Genomic DNA, 13,144 nt, shown 5'->3' with positions numbered 1-13,144 from the left:
AAATCCTTAATTGGAGGTGAGAAGGATTAATGAAAAGACTAAGCCTATTCTCTCAAAGGCCAACATAAAGTCATTCAAGTGAAAAACCATTCATTTCTACCATCTTAACAAAAATGGATAAGATATGCTGAATAACTGTCATAAACACTATCAGAGATTTGATTAAGGTATTTACTTTGAAAACTTGAAATAGAAACATTTACAGACTGATAATTTTGTAGCTCACACTCAAATCAACATCTATAACTAAATCAAAATTTAAGATAAAAATCATCCTAAAGTAACTTTAATATCCTATATATGAAATAATTTGGGTAGTCTGAAATAATCTACAAAACATATATATACTACGTCTGTTTTTTCAAAATTTGTCTCTGTAAGTTAATTTTATCACTGATAAATGGTAGACATAATGAGAAGAAAATTACTTTCTAAAATGTTTTATTCCTATCATTTTATGGAAAATTGTATCTTAAAGATATTTTAAATAAAATAACTCATAATTTGCCAACTATACCAATTCCTGTTAATGACATTCAATAGTTAATACTTATCATACATTTTTAAATATTTTATTAAATCTTTTGGAGCTTATTGATCAAGAATACATATAGGAATATACAGGAATATCTTTGGCAAAAAAGTGAGTAGTGCAACTCAGTACTTAAAGGAGACAATACAAGGTCAGATTAAAGGTTTATTGGGCTACCATATAAACTAAGAATTGATAAACCAAGGATCTAGCAGTGAAACATACCACCACCATAAATCAACTGATTTTGGACATAAAAGTTTTAAACACTAAGATTATATTAGTAGAGTCTACATAAGATCTCAACTTGGATATTTAAACTTAGGAAAACAAAACACTAATTGATTTAATGGAGAAATATCCTGTTATGCATTGAAACAATTTCATTAGTTCTAAGACTTGGAAAAAAATAGTTATAAACTATTTACAAGTTAAACCACTTAAAGGCAGAGATCCTGTTTTTAATTCACTAATGTTTAGGAGGTGCCTACTGTAAAAGCTAATTATAGCACCTAGTAAGTTCCTATTAAGTAGTGAGGGAAGAAACTAAAAATACCTAAAATTTTAAATTAAATGGTACAACAATGCCAAGACTTTTGTTACCTGAACATGCAAAATTTTCAGCTTAACAGTAACATTTAAGGAAGTACATAAGAAGATAATTTTGCTTCTTTAAGAAAAGTGAAATATTGGTATTCTAAAAAGGAATGAAAAACACATTCTGAACCATCTGTATATTACTCAAAGCTGTGCTTAATAATGAACAAACTGATTTCCTAGACAATGTCTAATTAATTGTATTAATGGTTACGAAATACTTATCAAGATTGTCTTTTCTTGTCCAAAATTTCCAAACATGAAATAATTCCCAAAGGCTTATAGCATATATTTTAATTTAAAAGTCTTGTTCATCCAACCACTAGGAACTAAAAATTCTAAATTTGTTTCAGTTTTCAAAAATTAATTTATCAGTTAACTTATTGGTATACCTGGTGCTTATCATAATAAAGTAAGTAAATGAACAGCAAACTAAAAGGTGAATTAAAATATCCAAACTAAGCCTGACCTCAGCTTTCACTGAACCTTTTCTTCAAAATGAAACTGTAAAAATAAATCTAACTAGCGTTTGCTTTGCTTGACAGCATAATTGAGTAGTAACCAAAGTAGCCATATGTAGTCCTTTAAGCCTCAGAAACACACCATCTTTTGAATCATTGTGCCGGGCGGCATATATTTTGTGCCCGATATGTACTTGCTGAATGAATTTCTACAGCAGTGCTGGATTTGGACTAAGCCAACCAAATTTTCACATACTTTAACTTAGTGAAAATAGCATGATTTTTCAAGAAAGAGTACAGAATGGATGAAGAATGCAGTTTGATTCAGGAAGAGAGGAAAGCAATATGAATAATCCAATGGATCACATAATGTACTGTCCCCGAGCAAGCCCATTTATCTAAAAACATGTAACTATCACTAGTTTGTGGGCTTCTGGTGCTTGTAGGGGCTTTCAATGTCTAGAAGTAGTGCCGTTTCCTAGAACTTCGTAATAAACGTGCTCTTTCCCCCCAGGTTTTCTTTTGTTTTCACACACCTTTCAAAAAAGTTCTCTGTAGCATATAGGTATATATATACACGTAAGAAATAGAGTTCAGAAACGGGTGTATGTGTGGGGTGAGGTCAAGGCCCTTATAATCATCGTTCATTCATTAACCAGCTATTAAGCAAATACTCTGTGTCAGGCAGTATTTTCTACACAAAATACCAGTTTGGGGCGGGCCGGGTGGGGGGGAACCTCGCCCTCCCGGAGATTACATTAATTATTCTATCGGTACAAACAGATGAGATAAACAAGCATGATAAGTAGAATGCCTGCAGGATAAAAATGAGGAGGGAATCGGCAACGTCCAGTTTAAAGAGAGGCCACAGAGCCCCGAGGAGACAGCCGAGCAAAACCCTGCAAGTAAGAGAGAAACTCTGTGGCACTCGGGGAAGGAGCCAGGCAGAAGGCGGAGCAGACACCCTGCTGGCTCCGCGACCGAGGCGGCTCCCCGCGCCCCACCGCGCGCACCGCCTTCAGGCCGTGGTCAAGGCTTCGGCTCTTACTCCCCGCTAAGCAAATGCCGGCTCGAGAGACGTTTAAGATCTGATTTAGTCCTTGTAGCGATCTCTGAGGCAAAAGGAATGGCCCGCGGGCAAATTTGCCTGTTTAACTTTCAGCGTACTGGTACACAGACAAATACAGTTCACATACAACTTAAGTAAACTCTTAATATAACACAAATTTCATCCCATTTGAATAAAATCCGCTTACCTAGGCACTTTTACCCGAAGAATAGCACCCTCTAAATTTACAGAAGTAAACTTAATAGTGAACTGTATGATAAAGTTATTTCAGGTGTTTCAGTAAGAGACTACAGAAGGCTCGGTACTGTACACAGAATCGCATCTGTACTCCAGCCTTGGTCAGGACCTCTGTTTCGAGCGTAAAGAGGAAAACGTTGTCTGAAATCGGCGGGCCTCAGGCCCGCAGTCCACCGGCTCTCCCCGCGCGCTCTGCTCCACCCACACCTAGAATGGGGCGCGCTCCGGGCCCACCGCAGGCCGGCTCCTCGCTCGAACAGCGTCGCCTACAGGCCTTTATCCCGACTGCTCGGCAAGAGCCAAAACCACCGCCAACAAAAAGCGAGCCCAGAAAAGACCACATATTTCCAGAAATAAATGCATTACAAACACGATTCCAATTCAATCCAGCTGAGAATCTTCGCCTCCGCCAAGGGTTGCGTCCTTACTCCGCAGAAATAATGCAGAGACGGGCGTAAAGTCCGGCCTCTCAAAAAGAGAGAAGAGTGTACAATACGATACATCCATCCACCCGCTGCAGAGACACCATTTAAAAAATGCTCGGTCGCCGTCGGATCGCGGGCGTCCTCTACGTGGCCGCCCTGAGCTCGGCTCCCGAGAGCTAATGACGAGCAGCTAGGGCGGCGTGCGTGGCCTGCAGCCGGTCCGGGCCTGAGCGCCCCCCACGCACACGACCACCACTGAGGCTCAGGCCCCGCTCCGGCCGGCCTCCAGGAAAATAAAGACCGAGAAGACCCGGCCCGCCCGTGCCACAGCGAGAACGCCGCTCCGCAGGATCGACACTAAAAGGCAACGTCCACAGTCGCCCCGACGAGAAGGGCGCGGAGGAGAGACCCCCGCCGCGTCGCTGCCGGCCGCCTCCGGGCCCCAGGTGCGGTGCGGAGCTGAGCGGCGCGGGCTGTGCAGTGCGGCGCGGCCGAAGACGCGAGCCCAAGTGGCGGCGGCGGCGCGGCGGTGGCGGAAGTGGAGTGGGGAAGAGGGGGTGGTTGTTAGTGTTTGGCGCCGGCGGAGGGAGTCATTCCTGCAGCTGCACTTCCGGTCGGCATTTTGTTCTGAGAGGGAGAGACGGAACGAGAGAGAGACACACACAGGGCTCCTTCCCCCCCGCCCTCCCCCCCCTCCCTCCGTCGGTACCGACTCACCCGACACCACCAAGCCGCAGGGAGGGACGCCCCCGCCGACTGGAGGATTGGTTCCCGGGCCGGCGGCGATGCCCCCCCGGTAGCTCGGGCCCCTGGTCGGGTGTTTGTGAGTGTTTCTATGTGGGAGAAGGAGGAGGAGGAGGAAGAAGAAGCAGCGATTTGTCTTCTCGGCTGGTCTCCCCCCGGCTCTACATGTTCCCCGCACTGAGGAGACGGAAGAGGAGCCGTAGCCACCCCCCCTCCCGGCCCGGATTATAGTCTCTCGCCACAGCGGCCTCGGCCTCCCCTTGGATTCAGACGCCGATTCGCCCAGGTAAATTCCTGCTCTTTATTTCGGCGGCGGCGGCGGCGGCGGCGCCAGGTCCTCAGCGTCTCTCCTCCTCGCTCCCCTCCCCGCCGTTTCCTTAGCGGCCCCAGGTCTCCGCCACGGGCGAGTCTAGAGTTCGCTCCTCTCTGGTGGCAGCCGCCCTGGGTGGCGGTGGTTTTGTACCCTCTCCCGGCCGGCTCCGGTGGCGGGGACTGGGCTCCTGCCGGGCGGCCGGGGAGGCGTAGGCCCGGCGGAGAGTGCAGGCCGCGGGCCAGCGGAATCTACTTGAGCTCGGGGATTAGGAGAGCTCCGGGCTGAGCGGAGCTACTGCTGGTCGGTGACAGGCCTCGCCCGGGAGAAGAGCTGTAGCTAGTGAGGAGGCGGAAACAATACAACTAACAGCAAATGTGCCCTGACCGTCCCCATATTTACAACTTTCCTGGTCCGGGAGTGGGGAACGTCCCAGTGAAACAAACAACCCCCCTTCTTCCCCCTGTGACCCCATGAAGGGAGGAAGTAGTTTCAGTTAGTGAGACAAATGTAAATACTCAGACACGGATCCAGTGGTAATTCTTTTCCTGTGTAAAACTTGTTTGGACGTTGGAAAGTTAATAAAGACTCATTTTCTTTTTAAGGAGAATTAAATCGTCCACATGAATATTTAATACAGAAAACCATAGTATAGTAGACACTGCATATGACCCCCCCACCCACGCAAAGCGCTTTTATGTTGTTGTTTGACAGTGTGTTGCACATGGACTTTTTATTCAGAGACAAGTATAAAGTACTTGACAGGTTTACCCTGCCACTTTATATTTGTGTGCGTTATATAAGGACAGTTTTAAATGATTGTACGTGAAACACTCAGGTACTTCCTGATCTAAACGTGTAGAAGCTTAAAAAGGTTTTTAAGTGTTCTGAGAATTGCGGTGAGATACAAGTACATCCAATTTTCTTTAAAAAGACAGAAATGAAGTTATGCTTAAAATCCCTGGGAGGTTAAAAAAAAATGTGGAAGGTGCCATCCTTTCATGTCAGGGCAGATCTTCTTGAGGTCCCAGGATTGTCATTGGCTGTTTGTGCCCATGATGTTTGACTGTGTAATGAGAGAGGTGTCATTTTAATAGGTCAAATGTATCTGTAAATGCTGGAGAAAAATATCAATTTTATCTTAAATTCTAGCTCACAAGTAAGTTAAGTGCTTGGAGCTTGTTTGTGGAGGCGTTGATTATGTAGGTTGGTATAAGGGAAAAGCCAGTTTAAAAGTCCTCAGCCATACAAGTTGCATAGAAAAATAATTGTTCCTGGGTTAGACTGTTTTGATACTTTGTCTCATATTCACTGAAGGAAAACTTGCATTGGTTAAAATGAAGCAACACTGATCAACAAAGTCCCTTGTTTTATTAGTGAGTGTTACGTTGGTTCAAATTTTTTACAACTCATTAAATTATGTCGTCGTAGAATAAGTAACTTTTCTGAAGGTGATTTTTGAGTTTAGCCTTGTGCTTAAAGTAAACTGTTCCACATTTCCTGCAAACGTATGGATAAATGTTAGAAAGAGTGAAGTTAATATAGCTGTCACGTACTAGGCATGTTTTTAATGCTATAAATCCGTGTAGTAGTCAGTAGCGTGTCCGTGATTTGTATTGGTCAGGGAGCAGTTTGAATTTTAAAAAGCCTGAAGCTCCTGCTGAGCCCCAATCCCGGCCTCCCTCCCTCCCACTAATCTCCCATTCCTGTCTTTGTGCTGCCTGCTCCTGTTAGACACTGTTTGCTACAGGGCCTCAGGCCTACACTGGGTGGGGGGCACGCGAATGGGGACTGGGGAAGGGTTTGGGGGGGAGAGGAGAATACGGAAGGTAGGAACAGTTCATTTCTTAAGCGGAGGATTTGAGGGTGAGGGGGCGGGGTAAGGGCTTCAATATTAATGTTGAAAAAGGCCCTGATAAGAACCTGTGATTGTCTTTACAACTTTATTTAAATAAAATACTGAGATGTATGTCAAGGGATGAACATCCTTCAATTAAAGGTGATGGAAAGTGGAGTTCTGCTTGCTTAGTTTTCATCAACAGGAAAAACTTATCTTTAGCGTTTTATAGTTATAAAGGGAGCTTACTTACACATGTTTGAATCAGTATGTCATACTGATTGATTTTGTTGTTGTTACTTTGGCATTATAGTGAATTAGTTCTTATTAGACCTTATTTTCCTAGTTCTACATATTTAGTAATCTGTAAGTAATACAGGTTGTATGATACCTTTCATTCAGATAGCATAAATACTTCTTTTAAGTAGGTTGACAATATTTTGCTTGGTCCAAACCAGTTAAATAGGTTATTTTTAAAGGAGAAGATATTGCGAAACTTTAGTAAAACCTAAACTTGAACTTTACATTCTTGATAACTTAGTTGGAAAGAATAATTTGTTTCCCTAGAGATTATGAATAGTCTGCTGTACTCTCCTGTATTGGTTGGAATACTCACCAGGGCTAATCTTGTATTTCTTTTCTTTTTTCTTTTTTAATTCAGCGGAAGGAAACAGCTCTAAGTATTCCATAGATCTTACAGTGCTAGTTATATTATTTGGGTAAATACTTTATGGTATACCTAGAGGAAATTTCAGCAGTATGGTTTATTGTTTCGTTTGAGTCTGCAAAGTTACTAGTAACTTACAATAATTACTTGAAAAGAAAATAGTTTTAAGGTATATCATGAAAGTCTAGTAAATCAAGTTAAAGTTGAATAGTAAATAATTACTTTTAGTGTTTTGAGATGAGTGTATCAGATGTTTCCTTTTGAAAGCCATTCAACAAATTTGTTTACTGTAGTTGTTCGAAAGCTTTTTGAACCTGTGCTAGGGATCATTATAATACTGTCCACCTTTAAGAAGAAAGGACTTGTATTTGAAGAAATTTCAATTTCTCTTTGAGGATGAAAAGTGAGAGTTTTCAGTATGGTAGTAAACTTAGTTTTGGTTTTCTGCATAATGATCATTATTGAATCTCAAAAATAATACGAGCAACGCTGTACCAATTCAGATGTGAAGCTTTCTTTCTTTGGAGCCAGGCTACCCAACTTAAACATGTATTTTCTAATACTTCCTGAACTAATTTCATATTTAATATTTTGGTAACCAGTTCACCATCAAACTGCTGTCTAAACATTTGAACACATCTGTGTTATATTTTGGTATGCTCTATGGTAGTATTTTTACTCTCCCAAAATAAGATGTAAACATTAATAATAAAAAGTAGATAAAAACTAAAGAATTTGAGTTTTACACAGTTTCATTTAAATTTCCCCACTCCATTGCTTATTAGGTAAAGCATACTTTGTAGGTAATTCTGAAATTTTTAAGATGATGTAAGATTTCAGTTTTATATAAAGTGATTGAGAAGACTGAGTTAAATAAAAATTCTTTTCATACATGTGTAACTTCAGTTCTGTTTATCATGTTTATTTGCTATAAAATGAATAGGAAATTACTGACTAAGAACTAGTAACTAAGTGGTTAGTTGACATGTTTATTTTAATATCCTGAGATACTAAGTTGGCTTTGGTGGTAATGTATGGTTTCCTATAGCTTTTAAAACTCATTTTAAAATATACTTTTTGAAGAAAGTTCTTTTCCTATTTTTAGCAGTTGTCAGTAATTATTCTTTGTATTTTTAAATTAGTTCTTTTTCAAGGTGACCTGAGTTCGTTCATAAATATTCTCATTCCTATGCAAGATGAATGACCAGTGTGGTTTCAACTTTTTGATGAAAAAACTCAGAGGCCACGTGATTTGTGTAGATTCACTTAGTGACTCAGTGGGAGATTAGGGTATTCTCTGACTCTTAATAGTTTCTTATTCGATTATGTTGCTTTAAGTAACGTGTGAGCTTTGGTCATGAAGCTAGGTATTGCTCAGTGCTGACACTGATACCATCTGTGATTTTTTTTTTTTTTTCCCCGATTATCTGAGTCCAAGGTGCTTTTCTCATCTCCATAGAGAGATATGATACCTGTCTTTTGGTTGTATTTTCCTGGTATGAAAATAGTACTTTTCTGTTAGGTATCTTCCCTTTGTGTATATATGTTTGCTGTTTGAGTGGTTGAGTTTATTTACATATGTCTCTCTTCAGGAGTGTAAGTGAATTGACTATATATGTAGTGAATAATGACTTCTTAAAGTTCTATTTTTATTCAATTTTTTAATGACTAGAGTGGAATATTAGCATTTTTAGTTGATTTAAAAGCAATTTTAAGCATCAAATCTGGAGTCAATTTTAATGAATTGAGTTTTGTCAGATTGCATTATATTTTAAGGCAGGTTCCTTTCTATTCCCAAAGTGATTTACTAGGAGAGATCATTTGTTGATACAGAATTGCCCACTGGATAAGATTTCGAGGGCTTTTTATTTGCCAGGAATTGTGTTACATATGGGTGACCCCACTCTAATTCTTCTAACAAGCTCATGAAATAGAAACAGTTATCACCCACCATTTACAGATGAAGAAACTGAGGCTAGAAATATCAGAAAATTGTCTGTTGTCTTATAATTACTCTAATTGGCCTGATTTATATTGTTTTTAAGGATTTAGGATTCCACATTTCTAGTTTTAGTAAATTCTTAATATTATTCTTTAGTTCCTCAGTTAATTCAATACTTTAAAGTCATGTAGTCAAGGAAATTATATACTGTAGGCAAAGAACTAAAATAAAATTCAGACTATATATGCTATATACATTAATAGTAATTTCAATAATTTTGAAATCAAGAAATCTTTACTGCCTTATATTTTCATTTTGAGTTTGTTAATGTCTGAATTTTTTACTTTTAAGTTTTTTATATTGAATTGAAATTGTCAAAGCATCTTTCTAGAAAGAGAAAATTGAGCTGTAGAGTGCATTTATTCATAGAAATATATATGATTAATTGTATCACAGTATATGAATCTATAAATAAGTATGACTCGTACTATTAAAAAATTCCAGTATTTGTGTAGCCAAAGAATGTGGATCCTTTTGAAGTTCTCAGCTTGGGAAGTTGTGCACTCACTGCAGAGCTATTGTCATTACGTACAGTTATAGGAGGATTCCTTTAGTAAATAACTTTATAGACTTTGAAGTAGTCTTTTTCTCATCTTTAATGGCAAATATTTATCTTCAGGGGTGAATTTGAGTTTTAGAAATAGTAAAAAAAAAAAAGTAATTTAGAACTTCATTTAGGAAAATGAAGATTTAAGATCTTTTTTTGTTTCAGGCACTGTGTCAGTGCCTTACATTTGTCATATGTAGTATTACTGAGTGAATCCCATGTGCCAGTGACTGTGCCAGGCACTTTATATGGATTTTCTCAATTCTTTAAGGTACAGTATGAGTTTGGTTATATTTATTACTCTAAGATATATGAGAAAACTGAGGTACAGAATGATTAAGTGACTAAGGTCATACAGCTAACAAGTGGCAGAAAGTGGGGAAAGGACTCAAGTTGATGCTTTACCCATTAGCCTTAACCACTACACTGTTTTATCATGATTTTTTGAACCTCCCAACTATCCAATGAGGTTAGTGATAATGTTCTCACTTTACAAACAAGAAAGTTGAAGCTCATCATGTTTAATAATTTGTCCAAGGTGGCAAATCTAACAGGTATTAAAGATAGGATCCCACTCAGATGTGTCTTGATTTTAAAACATCTAGTCATTCCATTCTACCATGCTGCCTTTTCAAGATTTATAATACTTCTTTTTGTCTGTTATTTCTTGATAAAAAAGGTAGGCTTGGTTATAAAATAGTGAAACTTGTTTTTCTTGTGTAGTTTATAAAGAGATCCTGAAGATAATTAGAAAAGAGGAATTCTAAAATTTTTTGGTCAGTTATAGCTGATTGATTACTTGATACAGTTTTTAAAACATACCATATAAAATATGCAAGATGTTTCCATGTACAAATATATATTTAAATAGAATATTGATGTTTAAATATAATGCATGCTATACTTTTTGAAAATGTAGAAAAGCCACATTTATTTTTTGTGGAAAAGCCACAATATTTATTTTCACAGTATTGTTGTGATTCTTGAATTATTTCTTATCAAAATGTTAAGCATTAAAAAGTGTTCTCAAGAATACATTAAATTTTCAACATAATTGATGTAGGTTTTGGTTTTTTTTTTTTTTTTTGCCATCTTACATATGCATAGCATGGCATTTAACGTAATATACCAGACTCTTAAAAATTTTTTTTGTATGTATGTACCTTTTGGCAGAAAGGAAAAACTTTTTCAGGATGCAAAAACATGGAATTGGTAACATTTATTTGTTAAAGTACTTTGGTATACTTTTACCTCTCTTGAGAAATTTGGAAGCATTGACATAATTTTGAAATAAGTGGATTCCTTTTTGTTAGAGTGAGCTTATTTGGGTCATCTGTACTTCTCAGTTCTTTAGTCTTGTGCCAGTGAAATGCATATGTACTTTATGAGTACTGTTTTTTTTTTAAATAGTCATTGGTTCTAGATACCTCAAAAACTAGCAGTGCTTGAAACACTAATGGAATTATTAAAACTCAAACTAGAGTTTACTCTAAAAATACCAATTTTATAATGATGTATTTAATTTTTTAGTTAACTAACATGGTCTTGAAATTAATCCTAGTAAAGAAATACATCACTGAGTTTTCTCAACACTGCTATTTGACAACTCTTTCAAGATTTTATTTTTTTCTTTTGTTTTGCTTAGTTTTCCCCTATATTTGTTATGTTTTATTTTTTAATTGAAGTATAGTTGATTTACAATATTGTTAATTTTGCATATATAGCATATTGATTTTCAGTATTTTTGCAGATTATATTCCATTGTAGGTTATTATAAGATATAATTCCTGGGTATAATTCCCTGTGCTATCTCATATACCTTGTTGCTTATCTATTTTAACCCTTTCAGGAGTTTAAAATCTACTTTTTGTTTTCTTTGTGTGATAGGATTATGGGTTGCCAGTTTCTGTCTAAAGAAATTGATGATCTGAGTGTAGTCTATATGTAATTTAGTTTTTCTTTGGTAATGATCAAATTGAAATGTTACCTGGGTATATAATGGGCCTAACTCCCATTAAAAAAAATACTATTCTTAAAAAAAAAAAAAAAATTGACGCACATAACATGATGCTTTTTCCTAGGGTTCTGCCTATGTCTTAGAAAATTCTTAAGGTGGAAAGTTGAAATGTAATGGCCTAAAAGCTACTCTTACCATTTTTTCCCTTTGAAAAAGATTAAAAATCCAACATTTATGCAATAACCTACTTCAAGTTACTTCAGGTTATCCTGTAAGACACATATGATATATGCTTTTTATTTAAATCTATTAATATTCTCTTTCCCTCTTCTGTGTATCTCACCCTCTTTCTGTCAGTGTCTGTTTAATCTGTGTCTCCTCCTAAGCATATTTTTACATAGCTTGGTGAATATAGTTGGTATTATTAATGTTTATGAAACCTGCTCCTGCTGCTGCTAAGTCGCTTCGGTCATGTCTGACTCTGTGCGACCCCATAGACGGCAGCCCACCAGGCTCCCCCGTCCCTGGGATTCTCCAGGCAAGAACACTGGAGTGGGTTGCCATTTCAGTTTAAAAGGCCTCAGATTCTGATATCTTCGTAAGTTCAGAATATTGCTGGTGAAAAAGCATTTTGATACTAACTGGAAAATGTATATTTGTGTTAGCATTCTTACTTCATTCTAGAGATATGGTACTTCTCAAAACATCAGCTCAGTGACCAGAAATTTTTTTTTAAGGAGAAAGCAAACTTTTTTGTGAAAGTTTCCTTGGTCATTTAATTTAATAGCATTTGTCAGTTTATTACTTATATCTCTTGATAAAATAATTTGTTCCTTTGTCTTCAGTCATACTAAACCATCAGCTGTATGCAAGCAAGAAGACTATTATTTCCATCTTTATGCCTGTAACACCATCACAGTGCTTGTCCTGTGTTGTAGGTATTCATTACATTTTTGTTGAACCAATTAATTAGAATTAAACTGTATGATAGTGTTTACATACATCCCAATCAATCTGTATGAAACATATATAAAGGAAAACCTAAAAGTTCTTTTTTTGGCTGTTAGGATTGTAAAACATAGGAAAGGGCTTTTGTTTTGCTCCCCTGGGTAGCAGAATTGCAAGTAAGATAACTGCGATTTATTGTAAGAGGGAAAGTATCTAAATACCTTGTTTCAAGCTTAAGATTGGTTTATTGTAGTTATTATTTTCTTTGCTAATTTAAATATTATGTCTAATAATTTAGATAAGTCAACTGTAATTAGAACAGAGCATTAAAAATGTTATTTAAATGAAATAATGATATGGTGACTGAATTTTTTTTAAGTAAGACTTGTTGTTCAGTTGCCAAGTGGTGTCCGACTCTTTGCAACCTCTGCCCTCCACTATCTCCTGGAATTTGCTCAAATTCATGTCCATTGAGTCGGTGATGCTATCAAACCATCTCATCCTCTGTCTCAGTTAGGCTTATTCAGGTATCAGTCAGTTCAGTTGAGTTCAGTTGCTCAGTCGTGTCCGACTCTTTGTGACCGACCCCGTGAATCGCAGCACGCCAGGCCTCCATGTCCATCACCAACTCCCGGGGTTCACTCAGACTCCCGTCCATCAAGTCAGTGATGCCATCCAACCATCTCATCCTCTGTCATCCCCTTCTCCTCCTGCCCCCAATCCCTCCCAGCATCAGAGTCTTTTCCAATGAATCAACTCTTCGCATGAGGTGGCCAAAGTACTGGAGTTTCAGCTTCAGCATTTACACAAT

The 13,144-nt window shown here is 38.0% G+C and overlaps 1 protein-coding gene across 5 annotated transcripts in view; it reads left to right on the top strand.

The window, feature by feature from the left end:
- Positions 1 to 4,044: 4,044 nt before the first annotated feature.
- The window catches only part of NIPBL (NIPBL cohesin loading factor), a 209,768-nt gene continuing 200,668 nt past the window's right edge, over positions 4,045 to 13,144 (top strand). For all 5 annotated transcript variants that reach the window (XM_006059558.4, XM_025270602.3, XM_044932727.2 and 2 more), the window contains exon 1: positions 4,045 to 4,351. The gene's annotated coding sequence lies outside the window, so the exon portion shown is untranslated. The remainder of the gene's footprint in view (positions 4,352 to 13,144) is intronic.

The sequence above is a fragment of the Bubalus bubalis genome, chromosome 19 (genome assembly GCF_019923935.1).
Source record: "Bubalus bubalis isolate 160015118507 breed Murrah chromosome 19, NDDB_SH_1, whole genome shotgun sequence".
NCBI classification, from domain to species: domain Eukaryota; kingdom Metazoa; phylum Chordata; class Mammalia; order Artiodactyla; family Bovidae; genus Bubalus; species Bubalus bubalis.
The sequence above is the reverse complement of the archived record's forward strand: the minus strand, read 5'-3'. Positions and strand labels throughout refer to the sequence as shown.